Here is a 20,998-nt window from a genome sequence, read left to right as displayed (position 1 = left end):
GATGCAAAGATGAGGAGAAATGAGAAGACCGGCTCCCTCCCTTTCTCACCTCTTCCCCCCACGCCCCCCCACCAACCCATCTTTCTGTCTGTCTATGCCTCTCTTTGATCTCCGCCTCTGTCCCACACTGCATATTAAGATGCCCGGGCCCCTGTTTGGTATTCTGAGGCGGGCACAGAGATGCCAGTCTCCATATCCTCTCCTCACTTCTCTGTGAAAGAGAGCAAAACCCCCTCTGTCTGTCTCAAGATGCTTATCCCACTAAATGGGTCTGAAATAGCTGGAGAACAGGGCGGGGGAGCGGCAGTATGGTAGAGAGGGATGCACGGAGAGGGAGAGGGTGACAGGGGGGAAGTATTAGACACACCACAGACGGGTGGTGGGAGGGGGGGAGGGAAGAGAAGCAGAGTGATGGGGCTGATTTTAGCTGAGAGGATAATTAAACGCTATTATCACAATGGGCCGGTAATACAGCCAGCCTGTACATAGAGAAGCCAGCCCTCCCATGTTTGCTTCGCTAAAAGGAGGGAGGAAGGAATGCAGGGAGGGGGGGGGGGGATAGAGGGGAGCACAGATTAATAGGCGGAGGAAGAGCAAGAGAAACAGAGGGAGGAAGACTAAGAGGCAGTGAGGGAGAGAGCGGGAGGCAGACGGCAAAATAGGCAAACAGAATTAGAAGGAGAGAATGAGTGGGAGCGTGTAGTGGTAGAGCGATTGCTCAGTGTTTAGGATTAGCATGACTCTCCCTCTCTCTTATTCCTTTCTCTCTCTATATATATGTATTATATTCATATATATATATATATATATATATATATATATATATATATATATAATATATATATATATATATATATATATATATATATATATATATATATGTGTGTGTATCTTGCTCTTCTTTCTCTCCCCTTGCTTCTATAAGCCCTGGGGATGGCACAGCTTTAGTTAAACTGCTCTATTAAACGGTGCCTGCTGAGAAAATCAAATTATAACTTTCTTTAATCAGCGAGTATCAGTGGCCCACACAGAAGCAGTCGGCTCTGACAGCACACACACACACACACACACACACACACACACATACTCACACACACAGAAGGAGGCTGTGACTGGAGACCTGAGGGAGGCCGATATGAACCTGTCTCCCGTCTGCTTTCGTTCCCATGGCAACAAGATAGAGTGAGGGGGAATATGGGCTGTGGAATGTCTGCATCTATCGTTTCCTCTTTGTAAGCATTCATACACAAAGATAACAGTGAAAGGAGAGAATCTCTGCTCAGCGACTCAGGGTGTTCTTCTGTTTGGGTGGCATTTCAAAGTGGGCACACACACATTCACACTCTTGCCCTCCACGCCTGACACACCTTGTGAGACCTAAGCAGTGATTTATGTGAGCGTTTGAGTATTTTCTTCTGCTCTACTGACTAGTTCTAACTATGGAAACATGTCACTTTTTACCCCTCTAAATTTAGTAAACAGCTTTAACAAGTGGAAACCCTTAAGATCGAAAGTTTACATTAGAAAAACGAGGTTTCCCACCTTTCGGCTTTGTTACAGCTTACAAAACAACTATGTCACAATTCCAAACCATTAGGTTTATATTGCTAAATTGTCTCTCTAATTGTATAATTACGTTTGTGCTGACAAACCTAATTGCTGCCCGGATTATGCTCACAGGCAACATTCTTTGAGTGAATGAAACCCTCCATTTATCCTCTACAGTTACGTATGTGATCAGGTTCAGGCGACAAAGCTTTAACAACCAAATGAGTCTCATGACTTCAACTACTGAAGACTCCCGTACTAAATCTGCAGACCAGCACCTTTTCCTAACTTTAACAAAATTCTGTGAACGTATAATCACAACGTAGCCGTGTCACATCAAAATATGTCAAAAGCTTCACTGGACTACAGCTCAAACTTGTGTTTGACAATTATAAAGGCTGTAAAATGACTATGTTTCCTCCCCAAAGCTGTGCAACAGCATCACATGATTGTCAAGTTTTTCTGTCTCTGCAAACAAAACAAAAAGCCACAGACTCATCTATCTGGGTGGGGGGGGGGTTGTTGTATGGGCCCATGGATGCATGGGGTCTGTGCTTTTCGTAACAACTATTGAAGAAATCTGTGTGTGCATTTAAAGTCTTTTGAATGAGCGATTCTCAGTTTTTATCCAAAATAGTTTCTGCTCCTGTTTTTACAAATGTTTAGGGAACATCAGTAAATTTTACATTGTTAAGCAGTGGGAAATGGTGCGGTGAAATGAGGACACAGTTATAAAAAGCCCAGCTCTCACTGCATACCGCCCGGTTCCTAGTGGTTATGTCAAAACAAGTGACTAATACAAGTCAAGTTTCTGTTTGATTATTCAGCAACTGTTTCATTTAGTATGAGCTCTGCTGCTTTTGCTCACATCAAAGCTTATGTGTTTATTACAAGTGACAAACATGTGAACGTGTGTGCTGTTCAGTTTGTGCATGTGTGTATGGGTAGCTTTCCTCATTTCATAACAGTGATGTTGTTTGTGTGTGTTTGTTTGTGTGTCGTACACTATTACAACAGCTAACTGCCTGCATGTGAGAGGCTAGGCAAGGGTGCCAAACTGGTCCTTGAGGGCTGCTTTCCTGCAGGTTTTTTTTTGTTTTCCTGCTCCAACACATCTGATTCCAATCAAATTGATCCAACAGATTTTTGTCAACCTCTTCACAATTACCCATTAATTTCAGTCAGGTCTGTTCCAGCATGGACAAAAAGTGAAAACCTGCAGGGTAGCGACCCCCAAGGACTGGAGTTTGACACCTGGGGGAGGAACATCTGTAAACCGTAGCTTCTGGTTACAGTCTGCATGTGAGACATGTAGGGCAGTAGGTTTTCCATGTTTCCTGCTTCAAAACACCTGAATCAAATTAATGACTCATTGTTCAAAACTTGATAGGGTGTAGAGCCATTTAATTTCATTCAAGTGTGTTGAAGGGGGAAACCATTAAAAACCTGCTGGACTGCAGTTCTAGCAGGACTGGAAAAATAACCATTTTTTTTATGGGTTCACTTAAAAGTGAACCGAGAGCCCCAATTGTTAAGCTGACAAATGTTTGTTTATTTGGTGTGCACCAGGGTGTGAATGCACATTCACATGTCCCTAAAAAAAAAAAAAAAAAAAAAAAAAAGTTGTATTCGTGGAAACGAAGCAGGATTTGTTTATAGCAAACCAAACAGTGCCAATGAGAATGGACTCTTAGGCCTTCTGTTGTTTAGTTTTTAGACTTTATTTTATTTTAATTTATTTGTTACAAGGTATCTTGGATATATTATTTATCATTTTAAGACTTAACAATGTTTCTGAGTGAATGTTGTCTGTGTTTTTTAATTTAATTTTAATTTCAGTTGATGTTTTCTTTTTTATTTTATTTTAGGCACTAAAGCTACTAGATTACATTTAGAAAAGAAAAAGCATTTAGACTGAATGGGCCCTTTTATAATGCTGAAATTTAATTTTCAGGACAGAATGCAAAGATATATCCTGGTAAAGGAGCGCCAACTTGTAATGAGTGTTTGCTCACTAAATCTCTTTAAGACCACTGTTGCTTGGCGAGATTTTGTTTTGTTTGATTAAAAATGGACAAATCTACAGATGGAAAGAAATGAAGAGGAAAGAAGAAAAAAAAGGAAAATGGAGCTTACTTGGAGCATCTAAATCACACCACTATATGCAAGATCTGATAATGAACAAGTGGTATATAATCTTCTGCAAAATTTGACCCCTGCTTATATCAAATTAGGGTAAATACATATGATGCTTTAGTTTTGATTGTAAAAAAAAACATGATTTAATATATATATATATATATATATATATATATATATATATATATACATATATATATATATACATATATATACATATATATAAATATATATATAAAAATATATATATATATATATATATATATATATATATATATACATACATATATATACATATATATACATATATACATATATATATATATATGTATATATATATATACATATATATATATGTATATATATGTATATATATATATGTATATATATGTATATATATATATATATATATATATATATATATATATATATATATATATATATGTATATATATATGTATATGTATATATATATATATATATATATATATATATATATATATATATATATATATATATATATATATATATATATATATATAATATATATGCAGGACTTGTATGTAAGAGTATTTTATTACCACTATTGTGCTATTTTCTTGCACCTTCACTCGCTTCGTGTCATTATTGTAAAGGCCTCAGCCATATTAACAGAATAGGATGCAATCATAAATCCTTCTCGTTAGGAGGCGATATAATCGCTCTCGCCTCTGATTAGTCATTAACAGTCCAGTTAGTGAAATGGTGAGACGCAGGTGGGTGGGCAACTGTTCACATCTCCAGGGTCTGCCTAAACTCGTTAATGATCAGTTAATTAACATTGTTTCAGTCCTCCGGCTTGTTTACATTCACCTGCCATGGGGAAGAGTTAGAAAACACTGCTGCAGGGACAGTAAACACAACCAGGAGGGAACACCAAAGCCAGGCAGAAGGAGGGGGAAAGAAGTAATACTGAGGCGTGCTTTTAAAAACTTTCTTATAATGTCAAAAAAGTTAAGAATTGACAAGAAAAAATATGTTGAAAATTTTAAAAAGGTCTGAAAATGAGATGAAAAGAGTAGAAGCATCTCAGCCACCATTAGGGGTCTGTGTGGCAGTGCTCGTCTGTTACTCATAGCAACAATGCATACCATGATAATAGGCTGACTGATGATTGGTCAGGCTGCCACACTCTGGTAAGTGACCTCACTGTTGTGTGAGTGAGCTCACTGTCAGTATTTTGATAACCCAACCAGTCCTGCCTTCTTCTCAGAAACGCCAACAAACATGTTGATGAATAGATCTGAACTCAACCAGCTTCAAAACAGGGAGTCCTGAAGATACACAAATCCATTCTCCATCCACGGTTTCTTCATACAGAGACTCATCTGTGACTATCTCTGTCTGTTCTGTTCATATTCTGCCAATGAACTTATCCAAATATTTGTTTATATGCATAAAATCTAACGAGCCTCTAAGTGCCCACCTCATCCCTCCGCTACACATCTTCAGTGTTTCTCCCCAGCATAAGATTGTTTATCAAAGCTTTAAATAATGCAGATGGTAATATGATAAGTGAACGTCAGAGTTGGTGTCCTGCTTAAACACACAGTTCTGTTCTCCCCCCGTTGCTTTACACAGGAAAGAATCTGCTCCTGATTCCGAAGTATTCTCAGTCACGCCAAAGAGCTGCAGCGCTGGAGAGCCAGAACATCGACCTGAGGAGCTTTGCTAGTGTGCATGTCTAATGCAACCCAGTCTGGGAATACTGCCAGTCTACTGTTACTCCACCATTGGGGTTTATCATCCACACATGCATACACCCACATGCCTATATGCACACACAGAGACAGAGAAAGAGAGAGGGTGTGCTGGTTTGTGCAATGTACGTATGCGTGAGATGGAAACAGAGAAAAAGGCAGCACTTTATGGTGCAAGCATGCACAAACACGTCCAGTGTAGCCATGGCCTGCTTGTCAAAAGTCACAAATATGCAGCTCTCAAGATTTTTCTATCGTACAACACAGAACGTCATTGCACAGAGTTTGTTGTTCCTTCAGTCTAACTGGTCTCTACAGCCTCATACACTAAGAAGAAACCAAAGACAAAACAAAGTTCAAACGGCATGTAGCACAAGAAGCAATCCTAGTATGAATCCGGATTTTCTAACAAGATTTTTTTTAAATCACCTTCTGAAATGTCACAAAGAGAACAACTCAGATAAAATTACCCAGTTACTGCCATTTAAACAACAATAAAGCTGAATACACTCCCGATTTACTTCATATATTTACACAGTGGACTTAAACATGCACAGTAAACTGAGCCATGACCCTTAAAAATGATTCTTGAAGAATACAAGCTTTCATTTTGCAAAAACATCTTTACTTTGAGACTGTAAATCAGTTTTAATAGGAAGAGAAGTACCAGGACACAAACACACACTCGCACAATCATGCCAGCTAATAATATGAGCACTTAAACACCAATTCATTCAATCCCCAGTTGTCTTGATTATACATTTGGGTTAGATTTTAAATGTAGCTTGATTAAATATTGAGAAGGACCACTCTCACATTGCATGTCCTTAATGTTTCACTCTTCCTCTGAGGCTTCTGATAGTCACACTGCGATAAGTGTGTGTGTGCATGTGTGCGTTTGCCCTGTAGCTGAACATGATTTTATTTATCAAGTGTCATGTCATTAGCTACTTGGCTCATCATGAACACTGTTAAATCCGCACTGTACTGAATAACCCTTAGGTTATGACAGCGGATTAAGAGCAATGCAGTGAAAAACTGGCTAATTTTAGTCTTTCTTCTTGCTAATTTTCATTTGGTTAACACTGCGTATCATCAATAACTGCAAACGGACATATGAATTTGGTTGGCGAAAAACTGGATGTACTTTGCAGTCTTACACAACAAAATTTAGCAGAATTAAATGTGCTTTTAACCCTAACTTGCACACAGTCAAAGTTAGATGTTGAAGAGGCTGTCTGACATGCACTACTTAGTATACACCGAGTGCACTTTCCGTTAAACACAAAACAAACGTTCAACATGTGAATATGTGCAGGTTGTCTCCAAGATCAGAAACACTTTTCACCTTCTGTTGCACACAATGCCCTTTCCCTCCAAGAATTCTTCTCCAGAATCAGAGTTCAAACTTGGCGTGACACTTAAAAACACATTACCCACATAAATGAGAAAGTTTGAATGAATTATTTCTCTCCCCAATTTCCCTTCAGGTCTCTGAAACTTTGATTTAAGCTCAACAACAAGAAGATATGATGCTGTCTCCTCTCTGATGGCATAACCACACAATCCGTAAATCCTCTGCATTATAAAATCTACTTATCTTGGGGTGTAGCAGTTGACTGTAAAGTTACAAAAAAATTAAGGACTTTGAAAGATACAGGAATAATCTTTGTTGCTTAAATTTGAACTTTTTATTTCTTCCCATCACAGTAGAATTTACAGCCTTTACACTCTTAGTATAAAAACAACTGGGTCGTGCAAGGAAGACTGGGACACATTCACTAAGCTGTGAACATAGACTGTAGTTGTTAAACTAACAGCCTCATTTAGGGAGAACAGAGCTGTTTACAATGGAAAAAGTAAAAATCTTCTATGACAAAGCAGTGAAGTATATTCCATTTGTTTTTGTAAATAATTACTTTCATTATATGCCGCTAATTTTTTCTTGATTACTTGTCTTAAAATTTCTGCATCAACAGTCCAAAACCTTAAGGGGTCCACATCTTTACCATAAAGAAAGGTAGTAAATACTGATATTTGTAATTTGCCACAGGAAAAAGTTTGGGTACTTTGGGGGAAAACTTTTATTTCCACTAATTCAAGTTGGTAATTTTATTTTGGTTTGACTACTAACTTTGATACCTTTTAAGAAAGATACCTTGTAAGGAAGCGAACTATCTCACAACTATCTAATAGAAGATTAAAGTTGGGTATTAAAGTGTTAAAGTTGGGAGTTTTTTTTCCTTTCCACTGTCGCCACATGCATGCTCAGGATGGGGGATTGGATTGAAGTCATGACTCGATGCAATCAGTTGGTTTCTATTATAGGATATGTATGAATTGGCTTGAAATGATGTGTATGTTGTTTCGTGTATGTAAAGTGCCCTGTGACAACATTGTTGTGAAGTGGCGCTATACAAATAAAGTTTAATTAAAGCTCCCCTTGGTTTAAACAAATTATTCTTTTTATCTATTTATTTATTCATTATTTTGATTGTATATTAAACCAACACTTTTAATTCTGTTTTTAAATATTATAAAAATGTTTTTTGATGATTACTATTTATATTTTGTTCTCATTTCTTGTTTATATTTGAGCATCATATTAGTGGATGTTTACATTTGAGTTGTCATGCTATCCAATATTATATTACATGTAATTTTCTGTCTGTGCTTTTAGGAATCTTATAATATAAGCAAACAAATTGGATGCATTTTGTTGCCTTTCAAAGCTGACCAGATGGAGATGTAGGCTACTTACATTCTCCTGTCATAACTTCCACAAGTTTAGTTGTCTACCTCCAGTCATATGGGGGATGTTCGATGTAGCTACTGTTTTTGTGGTTGCTATGAAACAAAATCACGAGTTATAACATTATGCTAGTTGTTTGTCTTCTTTTCTTAATGTTTGTGTGTATTTACAGTGTTTACCGTGTCACATGGAGGTGGACATTTGCGTCTCGCGGCTGTCCGTCAGTAACATTCTCACTGGCACACAGACCTGACCTAGAATTGCTGCTTAGAATTTGGGCGAAACCATTACGCAGGAACGGAGGGGGTAGGAGACGACAGGAAATCTTGACTGGGATGTAATGGAGTAGGACCACTGGAAAGCTTGGGCGAAAGGGGGGAGACATATTCCTATTTTATAATGTTACCGTGATAATGTTGTGATTTGATATGTGTGCGGTGAAAATTCGTCCTTCGAGAAAAAACGGAAATGAACCTTGCTTTCCAGGTGAGTCTTCCCTTATTCACATCTAGCTGGAAAGTGTCGCTACCACGGCTCGCCTCCTGGCAACGGGCACACGCGGGTCCTCCTCCCGGGGACATCTCACTCCGGTATCCGTTCTTCTCTGCTTCTGTGCCCGAAGGCTGGCTAGCAAACCCACGTCGCGTCTGGCTTGACAGACAGTGAGCTTCCTTTTCACCGTAAATGCCGCTTTTTCCAGCGCAACAAAAGCGGATTATTCACGATGTTTTCGGCATGGTGTAAAACCCGCGGAGAAATATTGGTTTTTACTCCATTATACTGGAGGACCGCCCGTGCTTCGTGAAAATGAAAAAAGGATACAATGCAGCATGCATGTTCTGCATTTTTTCAGGAGCACCACACCGTTGGTATTGTATTTCCTTTTATTAAAAATGTGTTTGGTATTACTTATAAACGCGTAAGGTGATTATAGGCCTCAGCTGCTGATTGTGTCGGCCAGCCCTTATCATCTGCCGAGCGATTTAATTGTTACATTGTTAACGGAGCTAGCAGAACTTGAAAACGATCGTCTGCCCAAGGCGGGCCTGAGTTGTCTTATCACCAGACAAAGCCCCTAGATGAATTTAATTTAGGATGTGTTATTGTGTGTTTGCGGCCGACGTCGTTGTTCTCGCTCTCAGCCGCCGTCCACTGCCTCCCTCTTCGGGGAAGACTTTGTTTGCGCTGGCCGAGGCTCCATGAATGCGAGTGCTGAAGTCCTCCCTTCCCCCCAGTTCTCTGGTGAAACAGGAACAACTTCTTTTAGGAAAAAGAAAAAAAAAGTTCCTGGAGTTTCAAGCGCCATGGAATTACTTTGTCCGCCAAGAGTTGTCCACTGAGGCGCTGAGATTTCAGGAGGGGGGGGGGGGGGGGGGGAGCCTAGTTCCTGCAGTTGTTGTGTGCTTTAGGTTTATTTGCAGAGTTTTAGGTTTGTAGATGTCTGTGCATATTTTAGGACGACTTCCTCGAGTAGGCCTATTTGGGAGTAACTTGTGGCTTTGTGCTGTCTTACCTTGGCAAGACAAGAGAGCCTAACATTGCAAAGAATGTAATCATTCAATATATTTTCTAATGTTGTTTCATTTGAGCCTTACATTAAAAAAAATCCACAGGTTCTTTACAGTGAAATTGTGAGTTAAAAGCCATCCCTTAACTGGGGATCCTTAGTTTGGTCACTGGATAAATTAAGTGTTTTTTTTAAAAAGCAAGTGGCCACAAATAATTTAGCAAGAATTAGTTGAATTTCTACAAAATGTGTCTGTAACATTGGGTGATTATTTACAAAAGCAGCTCTTGCTACTATTGGACTTCTGATCCTTTACTTGGTGTTATATCCAGAGTGAGTTCCTACGAGTTTGTAGTCAAGGGTCAGTGTCTTGTCCAAAGACAGTTTTGGAGCACACATTACTAGTTGCTGAGACTGAACTGCAGAGCTTCCTGTTACAAGACCCTGATCTATTCAATTGCTAGGCAACACTGCTGTCTGCCATTTCTGTGTGTGATGCTTTTTTATTAATCTGATTCATATTTATCTTTTCTGTGATAACTACTTTTTACGTTGCATCATTTTTTTTCTCTTAAGTCCCAAAAAGCTCTATAAAGTATCACAGGCTGTTCTGTAATCCCTTATGTGTACACTGGTCGATAACTGAAGTATAAATGAGTGTCTGGGTTACTGTAGTCCCTAATGACATCAGCTGTGCTCTGGATATGTGTTTACTACATGTTGGTCTTGTCAGCATGAGAAACGGAGTGCTTTTCCTTGCCATTTGCTTGTTTGTGTTTCACCCGATGAACAAAGTTTCCCTCCCTCTGTTCCAGGTGTGAATGACTTGTGGCTGTAGGTTGTCGTGAGTGGGCCAGGTTCCTGCACAGCCTCTGTGGCTGACTGGGAGGAGTCAAGTGGAGAGCAGACATCAGTGCCCAGGGGACCTGAGGCTTGGTTCTCCATATGAGGCCCTGCTGAAAGGGCAGGGGGGCTTCTGAGGTAACTCGGCTCAAATCGGTTCATCATATTTTTGTGTTCCACTTTCTTCCACTGTCTTACCTATGTGTCCCATGTTTTCTGAAAAGAGTCTGTGACATACTAAATGTAAACATGTTATCTCGTCCTAATTACCTTTATTGCTAATAACATGATGCTGCAGGATCATATGGGTTATGAAGGAAATTGTTCAGTATTTTATATTGTGACCATTTGCATAGAAATACTTCTGTCAACCTTTGTAAGTTTGTATAAATTTTATGGTCACGCACGCATTTTAAAATGCCTACAGTTTGCTTTTTATTCTAAAATAGTTGATCATGTGTTAAAATACAGAGAAAGCAGTGAATGAAACAGTGAGTGAGTTTTAGGCACAGCTGCCTTGTAGCAATAAATTTTTTTTTTTTTTTTTTTATTTTTTTACTGGATATCATAATAAAAAAAGAGAAAATCTAAATGAAAAAGATTATACACAAATGTTTTTCAGCTTCAAACACTGCTTCAAGAAACATTGCTTTCAAAGACTAAGTGGTGCCATAAACTGATAGCTTAACACTGCTGTGATGCAACAGGAACAAAGCAGGTACAAGCTCTTCCTTGCATCGGTTGCTATCTCTTTGACATTTATCTGTGGAGATGCCTTCATTCATATGAGTGGAGTCCTGAATTGTAGAGTCTTTGCCCTGTTGAGCCACTGCTGGTGCTCAGGGAAGAGGTTTGAAGAGAAGGACTTTAGAGCTATACCCCTTTGGACTATCTACACAGTGTTTGGTCTTGTTCTCTGATCTCCACATGCTGAGGACAAAACATGGTCAGACTGCTCTTCCTGAGAACGCTGTGCACAGTGTTTATTTGTCCGCTATCTAATCCAAACCGTGTTAACCAAAAACCAAAGTGAGGTGAAGGACGCGAGGAAATGAATATTGATGTAAAGCGGCAAAGGATTTATTTTTTCCGCTGTATTGGCTTCTCGTGTTTCTGTGCATTTGTTTGCTTCATGGGTTTTCTAATTAAAACTTACAGGGCCTGTGTTGTGAATGACATGGAGCCATATGATGGAGAGATGATTTGTCCTTTTGCTTGTGTAGTGTTGGCTAAGGGGTGGTCAAACAGTAGATTAAACTCCAGTCTGTCTATTTTTCTGATGCTTTAAATGCTTATTTTCACACTGTAGAACCATATTTGTTATAGTTCTTTCATGAACTTAGACATATTTCCATTAAGGCAACATATCTGTTTTCCATTTACCTGGGTCTCTGACTAAGACGTCCATTCACAATTCATTAAGGACTTTAGTTCATCTACTGAATGACTCCTACAGTAGTCAAGCCTCCATAGAACAGTAATTATGTCGGATTCCCCCAGGAGAAGTAAAATAAAATTTGGCATTTAACTTGTATTTATGCAGTTTTTGGCCTGAAAGTATTATTGTAAGTCTACAGGTTTACTTGGAATTCTTTCACCTTGTTTGGAAGTGATACTGAGTTAGACCTCTAGTGCTATAAAACTGCAATCCGAGTATTTGATGTACAACAGTGATGGAAATGAAACACTTTAACCTCCAACCAAAGGTAATAATAAAAAAAACCTCTTGGTCATTTAAAATCATTATGATGTTAAACTTTTTTTAAAAAGCCTTACATCTGAAAATAAAAGCCAAACTGTTCACTAAAATCTGTTGCCCCTGAATGTCTTTCTGGAAAACGTTAGTGACACATCAGCTTTGAATGATTAAAGGATGCACATGTTGAATCAGGTTGCAGTGACCTTATTAGTTTGTTTATTTATACTTCATAAAAGTTGTAGTTTAATTAGTGTACATAATATGTTGATTGCTACACATATCCATTTTGCCCTGCAGCGATCATGATGGGCATTTGAATTGCCTTCAACCTGAATAGATCATTACTAATATGATATTAAAGCCTTTCCCAAGTCTTATATTATTGGAATTAATATAAGATGACCCAGATGATTTAGCATATTCATCAGAATAATTGCTTTTAACGTGTATACGAGCAGTCGCATGAGATCAACTTATGCCCACATCTTTCCATCCTGTTTCACTCGTATCTCCTGTTGTGGTTTAATGGCACCAACAGCTTATCTTGAGGCGTTTAACTTAAGATTTCCGATTGACCGCATTTCAGCTCTCATTCATTGATTAAAGCCATGAGTTTGGTTGCAAAGCTAAACCCCACTGCATTGGTTCAGGCACATTTCCCTTGTAGGAAAAATGAAAGAACAGTTCAGCACCTTGAAGGAGGCATTTTTTCAGCTCTGCACCTGAAAGCTGGTGTTTTAAGACATTATTGCCACTAATCTGGAACTAATATTGTCATAAAATAAACAGAAAACAATCATTTAAATCATTAATTGCCTTTATCTGCATGACAATCACCAACCAAAATTTCATTATTTCTCCTACAGCTCTTTGCATTACATCAGTAAGAATGAATCAATCCAATTAGGTATTGGCTGCATGCGACCAGTTCACATTAATGCCTATGTTAGTAGAAAACAGTTATTACACACACAATATGATAGACAAAACCATTATAGCCACTTGTACTCAAGTGTTACATTTGTATGTATGAGCTTTTGATGCCTTGTGTCAAAAACAAATTTGGACATAAGAAATATTTCTCTTGTATGTTGTTTGACAAAGACCAAGGTAGAAATGATCTTACATGCTGGAAGCAAGTTGGAAGCAGTGAAAACAAAGTATAAAATAAAAAAATAAAAGACAAATTAAAAGAAGCCTCTGAGGCACTAATGGCATGATAAAGAGACACGGGGATTGATGTTGGCATGGTGGTATTTAAAGCCAAAACTAGGGTCAAACGCTTTGATTTGACGAGGTGGCAGAGATATCCACTGCTTAAAGCCGCAGATGCCAGACAGTTTTCAATAAGTGCAAGAATCATTATTTTTGGATGGTTTCTACATTGTGTGATAGATCTGACTCCACATAAGATGCATGATTGTAATAACAATAAAAGCTGAAGGACATCGTTTAGGAAAAGAACATTTTTTTTAAGACTCAACGGACCAGCCGCGAATAAGCCTTCACAGCATAGTGCTGTAAGTTCATGTGTGAATGTTTCTTTTCTGTCAACTGCATTTCATATCTTTTTAGTGTAGGGGGTCCCAGTCTCATGTTTGTTGATGTTTCCGGGGGTTGTTACCCATACAAGTTCCTCAGGGATATGTCTCGCTGAGTCAGAATGTACCAATCCATCTACTTTCATGTTTTTCTGCTGTGATTGACAGTCATGATGCAGACAGCCTGCATCCAGTTGAGGGCTCCTCTCAAACAGTCTCTTCGGAAAAAACCTTGCTTGGAGTCACCCTGTGCATTTAGGCTGACTGAGGTCCTCCCCATCTATTTAGCTTTGACTAATATGGCACCAAACCAACAGGATAGCTAAAGAAAAGACACTAGAAGCAAGAATTTGAGTCTAGTTTGTTCACTACACATTACCTGTAATTTTTTTTTAGCATGAATAGGTTATACATTTTGTGTCCACATGGTTTAACTGGCAAGATAATAAGGTTTCTGATTCATTTTTATCATTGATCTTGATGAATGTGATACAATTTAAATACCTAGGTTTTAATTTTAAATCACTTTTCTGACCATCCATCTTAGTGTGCCAAAATTTCATCATCCAGTGCTATTTGATTAAACAGTGTAAACAGGAGGAGACCCTTGGCAATTCAATCCTTCATGTTCTATGGTACAGATCCTCATAAGTGATGGGTGTATTTGCTTGAGCGCTTTGTAGAAAAGGGCCATCTTTTAAATTGGTTTTTGAGTAATAAGCAAAGCTTTTGCAGAACTAAATATTATTTGTATGGCTGAAGCTGTTAGTTTCCTTATTGATTAGCTCATCACCAGAAAATGGTTTGTCAACTATGTTGATAGGTTCGTATTAGAAAATAATCAAGTCAGAAAAAAAGTCATTTTGAAGTTAATTTACCAGTTGTAGTTAAAACTCCTCTACGTCTTATGGGAAATGTGAATATCCTTAGAATTTGTTTCTTGGTCAGCACAAAGGGAAATAGTCTGAGTTCAAACATACTGATTTACAGAAGATTAATTCATTTATAGAGGAAGAAAAATTGGCTAATTATAAGAGAATGAATCTTTATATTGAGCTTTTAATAGTTGCCATAATACTCCAGACAATTCAGTAAGACTAAAGATAATTTTAACTTCTATTGTTTGTGGGATTCCTACCATAGTCATTTTTATGATTTTCATGGTTCTTTTTAGGACTGTTAATGCAGAGAGTTGTTTGGGCTGTCACAATTATTAAATCTAAATAGCTGGTTGCCTCACAATAACTAAGTTTACTGATTTATCTACAATTTCTGCTCATTTTTTATGTCACTATAATATTATAAGCTGAATAAGTAAATCATAGACTAAATAAGCTGCATTGTGTATTTTATAGAATGTTTTGTGATGAAAATCTTACTTAATTCAACTTAATGTCCATTTCAAAATGGGAAAATTCACATTATTGGATGGACATGTTTAGCATCAGTTGGTTGTTTTGAGATCAGTTGTTCAGAGGAATTTGAGAGTTTGCATCCTTACATACATAAAAGTGCTCTCTAAACAAGCAATGCTTTTGCCTAAAATAACAAGCTGCAGTACCAGGTTGTCTTTTTCTTACAAGTTTGAACCAAATAAAACTGAGAAAAACTATGCTTAGAAACATTTGAGCTGCATCTGAGGCTTCTGCTCATCGTTGGCTGTAATCTGCACCTTTTTCTGTTTGAACACAATGTTGGCTACGTAAATGTGACCATTGACTGACCTCCTTTTTAACAATTTGGCCGAGCTGTTGCATTTAGATACATAACTTGTCTGAAAATCATTTGACAATTTTATGAATGTAGCCGATTATATTAGTATTTATTTTGAAAAATAATGACTGTGTAATGACAATATATGACTATATGTGTAGTAATTATTACAAGCCTATTCCTTGAACTATGTAGTGCCAACAGAAAATGGAATATATAATAATGTCCTATTGTTTCACTTTAGTGATTTATTTTAAAAAAAAACAAAAAAACAACTTTATTGGATTTAACTGTTTTATCGTGACCAGTTTATTTCAGTGTTTGTTTATGCTGAGCTTCCTGCTCCCTTGCATATTTTGAATGCGGTGATCAAAACGCTTGCTCCTTTTAAACAATCATTAAAGATTTTCATAGCAGCTAAAGCATACAACCACTCACAGTGGAGCCAATCAAGGGAAAGTGATGCGAGAGATGGTTTTCTGTGTGAGGAATATTGGGCATCAACGTTATTTCACTGGTCGAGTCAAAAACATTTTGACTTGTGTTACTTAGGCGTGATTTGGTGCATTTTCTACATATTACCATGAGTGTAATAGCTGGTAAAACAGATCCTGTTACTGTGCGTTCACAGTACGGAGTAACCCAAAAGAGGCTCAGACAGAAATGCATATTAGTGAGCTCTGACTCATGGGAACAGCACTAGCCATAAACTTCAGAGCATCTCAGACATTATCAGGACAGCTAAGTACTGCTGCATGTGGGTATTTCTCTGTGCACTAGAATGAGTATGTGCGTGTATATAGCTCTGTGGTTGTATATTTAATTGGGCAGGTCTTAGCCAGTGTGTTTAAAATTCCATGGGAATGACACACCAGTGTAAACTGGGGTAATTCATGGAAACAATCTGGCTTATATTCACTGCTAATTTTGTGGTATGATAAAGGAGAGGAAGTACAAGCCCCATCTATTGTATACTATGCGTGTTTGTGTGCATTTCCTTGAGTAAAATATAGTTGTGCTTGTTTGTTGATCTGCCATGCCCAGATGTCAAGATGTCGAAAAACCAGTTGCTGTATTTGCATTTGGTTTGAAATGAACAGAAGCAAATTGAAATTTCCATGGTGGTATTTTGTTACGAGGTTCTGTATATGACCAGAAAATAAGGAACACAAATGTCTTTTACACTTTACCTCGATGGTCTGCGCAGCCTCTGAAAGGCCTGGCCGTTGGGATTTCCCACAATGCTTGCAGTCAGAGGGAGACGTCCTCCCAGCATGAGCAAGGGAGGAATGTGGTCTGAGTGTGGGAGCAACCGTCCGGACGGAGGGAGGGAGTCACGGACCAGAGAGCACGGTCAAGAGAAGGGAGGAAAGAAAGAGTCTGCACAGAAGGCAGCAGAGTTTCTCTTAAGCAAGTGGTGTTTCTGTGTCACTTCTCACTTGAACTTTTTAAACGAGAGAAAACTTCTGTTTTGGAAAGCGTCTCCTTGTACATTTTAGGTGTTACCCTGCGCTGTGATTGGTTTAAGTTGATAATGTTACCAGTGCACGATGTTCGATCCTTCATTTGCTCTTCTGGTAGAGGTTCTCTTTGGTTCAAAATGTTGATTCTTTTGATAACTTGAAAGAAAAGACCCAGTCAAACAAGATCTGAAAAGGTTTTTGCGATCTGAATTAAAAATTAAATTGTTTTCTGGCTGAATGAACTGCTTTGCCTGCTTCTCTCTCTATTTTTAAAAAAAATGTGTTTCATGCTTCCATTTGCTCCAGAACCATTTGATTTTCCTGAATAATTGTGTTATTGTGTTAGACAGACCAAAAGCAGACATTAAAGTGCATGTAAACATGATGGCATGAGTGAAATCATTTAAAATGAAAACTTCCAAAACCAGACAACACGAGGCACTTCATGTATATGCTCAACAACACAAGTAGGCATAGATGTCCTGTAAACTCTAAAATTCAGTATTCTTTTTTTTTCATTTTTTTTTCCCATTATATTTAAAAACACCCACTCCAAATTAGATTCGATACAATTGGCAAACATAAGTGAAGGATTTTGTTTGAGTTAGACAAACAAAGATGTACTACATTACCGCAGGGCGGTAAGGATCTTGTGCTAAATTTACCTTAGCTTAGAAAGATGATATTTGCTAATCAACCTACTGAAGGACAAAACCAGTTTGTTGGTATTTGATTGTAATGTTAATGTGTAAAAGTAAATGGTAATCCTGTCCTCAGAAGTTAGCCTGAGCTTTTCATTTGACTTGTCATTTTATCTGTCATTTCTTAGTTACCTGACTAGCAGAGCAGAGTGAGAAACGATTTGCATGCCTGCAGTGCCAGTTTGCACAGAGGCAGGAAGTACAAACAGGTAGGAAGAGCTCCCTGTTACTGTGCCATTGTTGTCTGGACAAAATGGAAGATGTATTAAAGCAAACATGTAAAATTAAAGAGACGTTAACACTGACTATTCAGTTAAATTGCCTCAAGTAAACAATGTTTTATTTATTTATTTATTTTTTTTTACAATTTTCTTCTACAAGTTTGCGCCTTTTTTTTTTTTTTTTGTAGAATCCAAAAATCACAAATTTTATTGTCTACAAGCAACGCAATTTAACTGTTATAAAAAAAAGGCATTTATTTTCAGTATAAGTGTAATCTCATCTTATATTTTGTACTTGTCAGTCCTTATTTGCAATCGTACAAATTGTTTTCTTTTTGCTTTATATTCAGTAAAGAAGTGAGTGCTTGTATGCAAGACTCTCCCTCTTAATAAGCGATGCAGAGACAGAGGGCAGATGGACAGAGATGGAAGTGCAGGGTGAAGTGTGTGTGAGACGGAGATCAGAGCACGCCAGAGTGCTGAGTGCCAGTCTTGCTGCTAGAGCTGGCCGCCACGCGTGGCACCATGCCCAGGCTACGCTAGCAGATGTGCCGCTAGTGACTCAGCTGCGTGTGCACACGTGCCCACGTCTGGGACACAGACACCCGCTCGCATACTAGGATGAGAGCAACTTGTGTAATGATGCTCCCCCTCCCTAACCTCCCAACCCTTCCACTGGTAAATCTGTGTCACACCCCTTTCCCATCCAGTCTTCATCGCCACCTCCATCATTGTGATGGACACGGTGAGGCTCCTGTCACTACAATATGATATGACTGAATATGACATTACACACATGTTACCTCCCTGGGGATGGAGGGGCATCGTCTGCAGACCAGAGAGGATGAAGTGAGATAAGGATAGAGGACAGACAAACTAGTAAAAAAGAACCTGAGATTTCGGAGACATCAAAAGGGGAGAAACAAGAAACAACCTGGTTTACAAGTCTATTGTAAACATTTGCAAAGCTTGATTTTAAAGCAAAGCCAAGTTTTGGTTTTGTTAGTTCTGGTCGTGTGCACGTGTCCTTGTTTCCGTCATATTAGCTGTATAATGTCAAATGCTACGTCTGTGACGTTACAGCTCTATCTTTAGTGACACTCGGCATTCTTCACATTCTGTGTGTGCCAAGTGCAAATCATGAGTCCTATGCAGGGTGTGGCATGCTGGGATAGTGTTCTCAGGACGTCAGTTCAACAGGTGACTTTACAGGTGTTTCATGTCTAACAGATGCCTTTACTTACATGATGTCTTGCTGTTTATTTTCTTGAAGCAGAATTAATGTCTCTTCTGTCTTCACGTGGTTACTTTTTCACCAGCAACAAGGCAGGTATGACAATGATGTCCGTTTTGGTTTAGGAGTAATGGCTATTTATTAAAGATGTTTTTACAGAGAAACTAAAAGCAGTAGTACTGCCTGATGGGGAAACCTAAATATTTTATGGTTTTTGTTTTGTGTGACTTGCTCTCAAGATGCCAGTGACAAAATTGCTTTACCATGCCATAATACAATAATGCCTGTGGCTTTTTTTCTTTTTGAAGTTCGTCATTTTATATTTTTTTGCTTTGGGTTGCTTTGAAAGCTGTGTTTTTAAATAGTTTATGTAATATAGGAAAACAGATTTTAGTTTTTAAATTTTTTCAGTGGGTTTTGTTACAAGACTTTGACTTAAAAGAAGATAATTTGATCTTAGGTTTTGATCATGTGTGAGAAAAAAAATTGAGATTTCTTTTCTAAAATCGAGCTGCTGCTTCTTCACGATGCATGGTTCATTGCTGATGGCTGTGCGTTGTGTGTGTTCTGGCAGAAAACTGAGGAGATGTGGAAATAATGTTTCTGATATTGCCCTAAACAAATAATAGGCAAAAGCAGTTTCTTGAGATGGAGCCCAAGCAGACGGAGAGAGGGTAGGGGAGCTAGAGAGCCAGAAAGAGAGAGCAATACTCCATTGTGACTGAACTGCAAAATGGGATTTGCATAAATAAGGCTGAAACATCAGCAGGTCCCTTTTTACAGCCAACAGCAGGGCTGAGATGAGGGAAGAGAGATGGAGTTTGTGTTTGCACTTGTGTGTGTGTCTGTGTGTGTGTGCATGTGTTTTTTTTCCATTTTAAAAATGTCTTTGTTGTATTGTTGTGGTTTAGCCAATGGACTAGCTTGGCAGCAAGGTCAGAGTTCCTTTCTTCTTGGTGATCTGTCACTTTACTAGTGGAGTATACTGGTGGGCACTACATTGTAATGAATCCCTCGTTTCCCCTCAGAGGAGTTTGGGTGACGTAGCTGGGAAGGGTCTATGATGGGTGTTACATAAGCACGAAATAAATTGTTCTCATTTTGTGCCACCCGCATTGGAAAACCCAAATCTAATTGATCTATTTTCTGCCCCCTTTTTATGTGAAACTTAATTTTTATATCAAATGCGAAAAGCTCATTTTTAGAGCCTCATTATCTTGTTTTCCAATTAACTAGAATGCATGGCTGCTCCTCGTCTTCATCATGATCGACAGTTTAGAATAGAAATAGAAGAGAAATCTTTGTGATTAGTCCTGTGATGCTTTGCTGTGTGTGTGTGTGTGTGCGTGCAATTGTGCCATGCTGACCTGGTGTGTGTGTGTGTGTGTGTGTGTGTGTGTGTGTGTGTGTGTGTGTGTGTGTGTGTGTGTGTGTGTGTGTGTGTGTGTGTGTGTGTGTGTTAGTGTTCCTTGTGACAATCATGTCAGCAAGCTCTCCAATTAGTGTCTAGTTACTGTGTAATTGGAAGGAGAAGGTGATTGACAGTTCACACCATTTGTGTCTTTGTGCATGCCTGGTATCATGCACATTTGTGTAAGATTTGGATTTAGATGTGGATGAAACTTCTTGATGTCACTCAAGTTAGTTAGGGCAGATAAGTTTTAGTCTGGCTAGTTGGTATTAGAAACGATGCCTTCTCCAACAAAGTGTATTTCTCAAAGTATGGTTTTGATATCTGAACCGTTGAATTCGAGGCTATATAAATTTGGATATGTCCACAATATCAACAAAAGAATGGAAATAAAGTACAAAGGAGAGAGGTTGTCCATACAGTTAACTGCACGTGGTCTCTAGTAGTGCTTTAAAAAAAAAAAAAAAAAAAAAAAATATATATATATA

The 20,998-nt window shown here is 38.3% G+C and overlaps 1 protein-coding gene and 1 long non-coding RNA gene across 3 annotated transcripts in view; one reads left to right on the top strand and one right to left on the bottom strand.

Moving 5' to 3' along the window:
* The window catches only part of LOC306766694, a 14,522-nt gene extending 6,128 nt beyond the window's left edge, over nt 1-8,394 (bottom strand). The window contains exons 1-2 of the long non-coding RNA XR_013771602.1: nt 8,357-8,394; nt 8,187-8,272 (exon numbers count right to left, since the gene is read on the bottom strand). This is a non-coding gene — a long non-coding RNA (uncharacterized lncRNA). The remainder of the gene's footprint in view (nt 1-8,186; nt 8,273-8,356) is intronic.
* Nucleotides 8,395-8,525: 131 nt separating this feature from the next.
* Nucleotides 8,526-20,998, top strand: part of bcl9 (BCL9 transcription coactivator) — a 34,397-nt gene continuing 21,924 nt past the window's right edge. Inside the window, exons 1-2 of one of the 2 annotated variants that reach the window (XM_079254077.1) lie at nt 8,526-8,663; nt 10,500-10,665. The gene's annotated coding sequence lies outside the window, so the exon portion shown is untranslated. Of the gene's footprint in view, nt 8,664-8,849; nt 9,047-10,499; nt 10,666-20,998 lie in introns of those variants that run through there. The other variant, XM_079254078.1, reaches the window with a different exon arrangement.

This window comes from Telmatherina bonti (assembly GCF_933228915.1).
Source record: "Telmatherina bonti genome assembly, chromosome: 15".
Lineage (NCBI taxonomy): Eukaryota > Metazoa > Chordata > Actinopteri > Atheriniformes > Telmatherinidae > Telmatherina > Telmatherina bonti.
The sequence above is the reverse complement of the archived record's forward strand: the minus strand, read 5'-3'. Positions and strand labels throughout refer to the sequence as shown.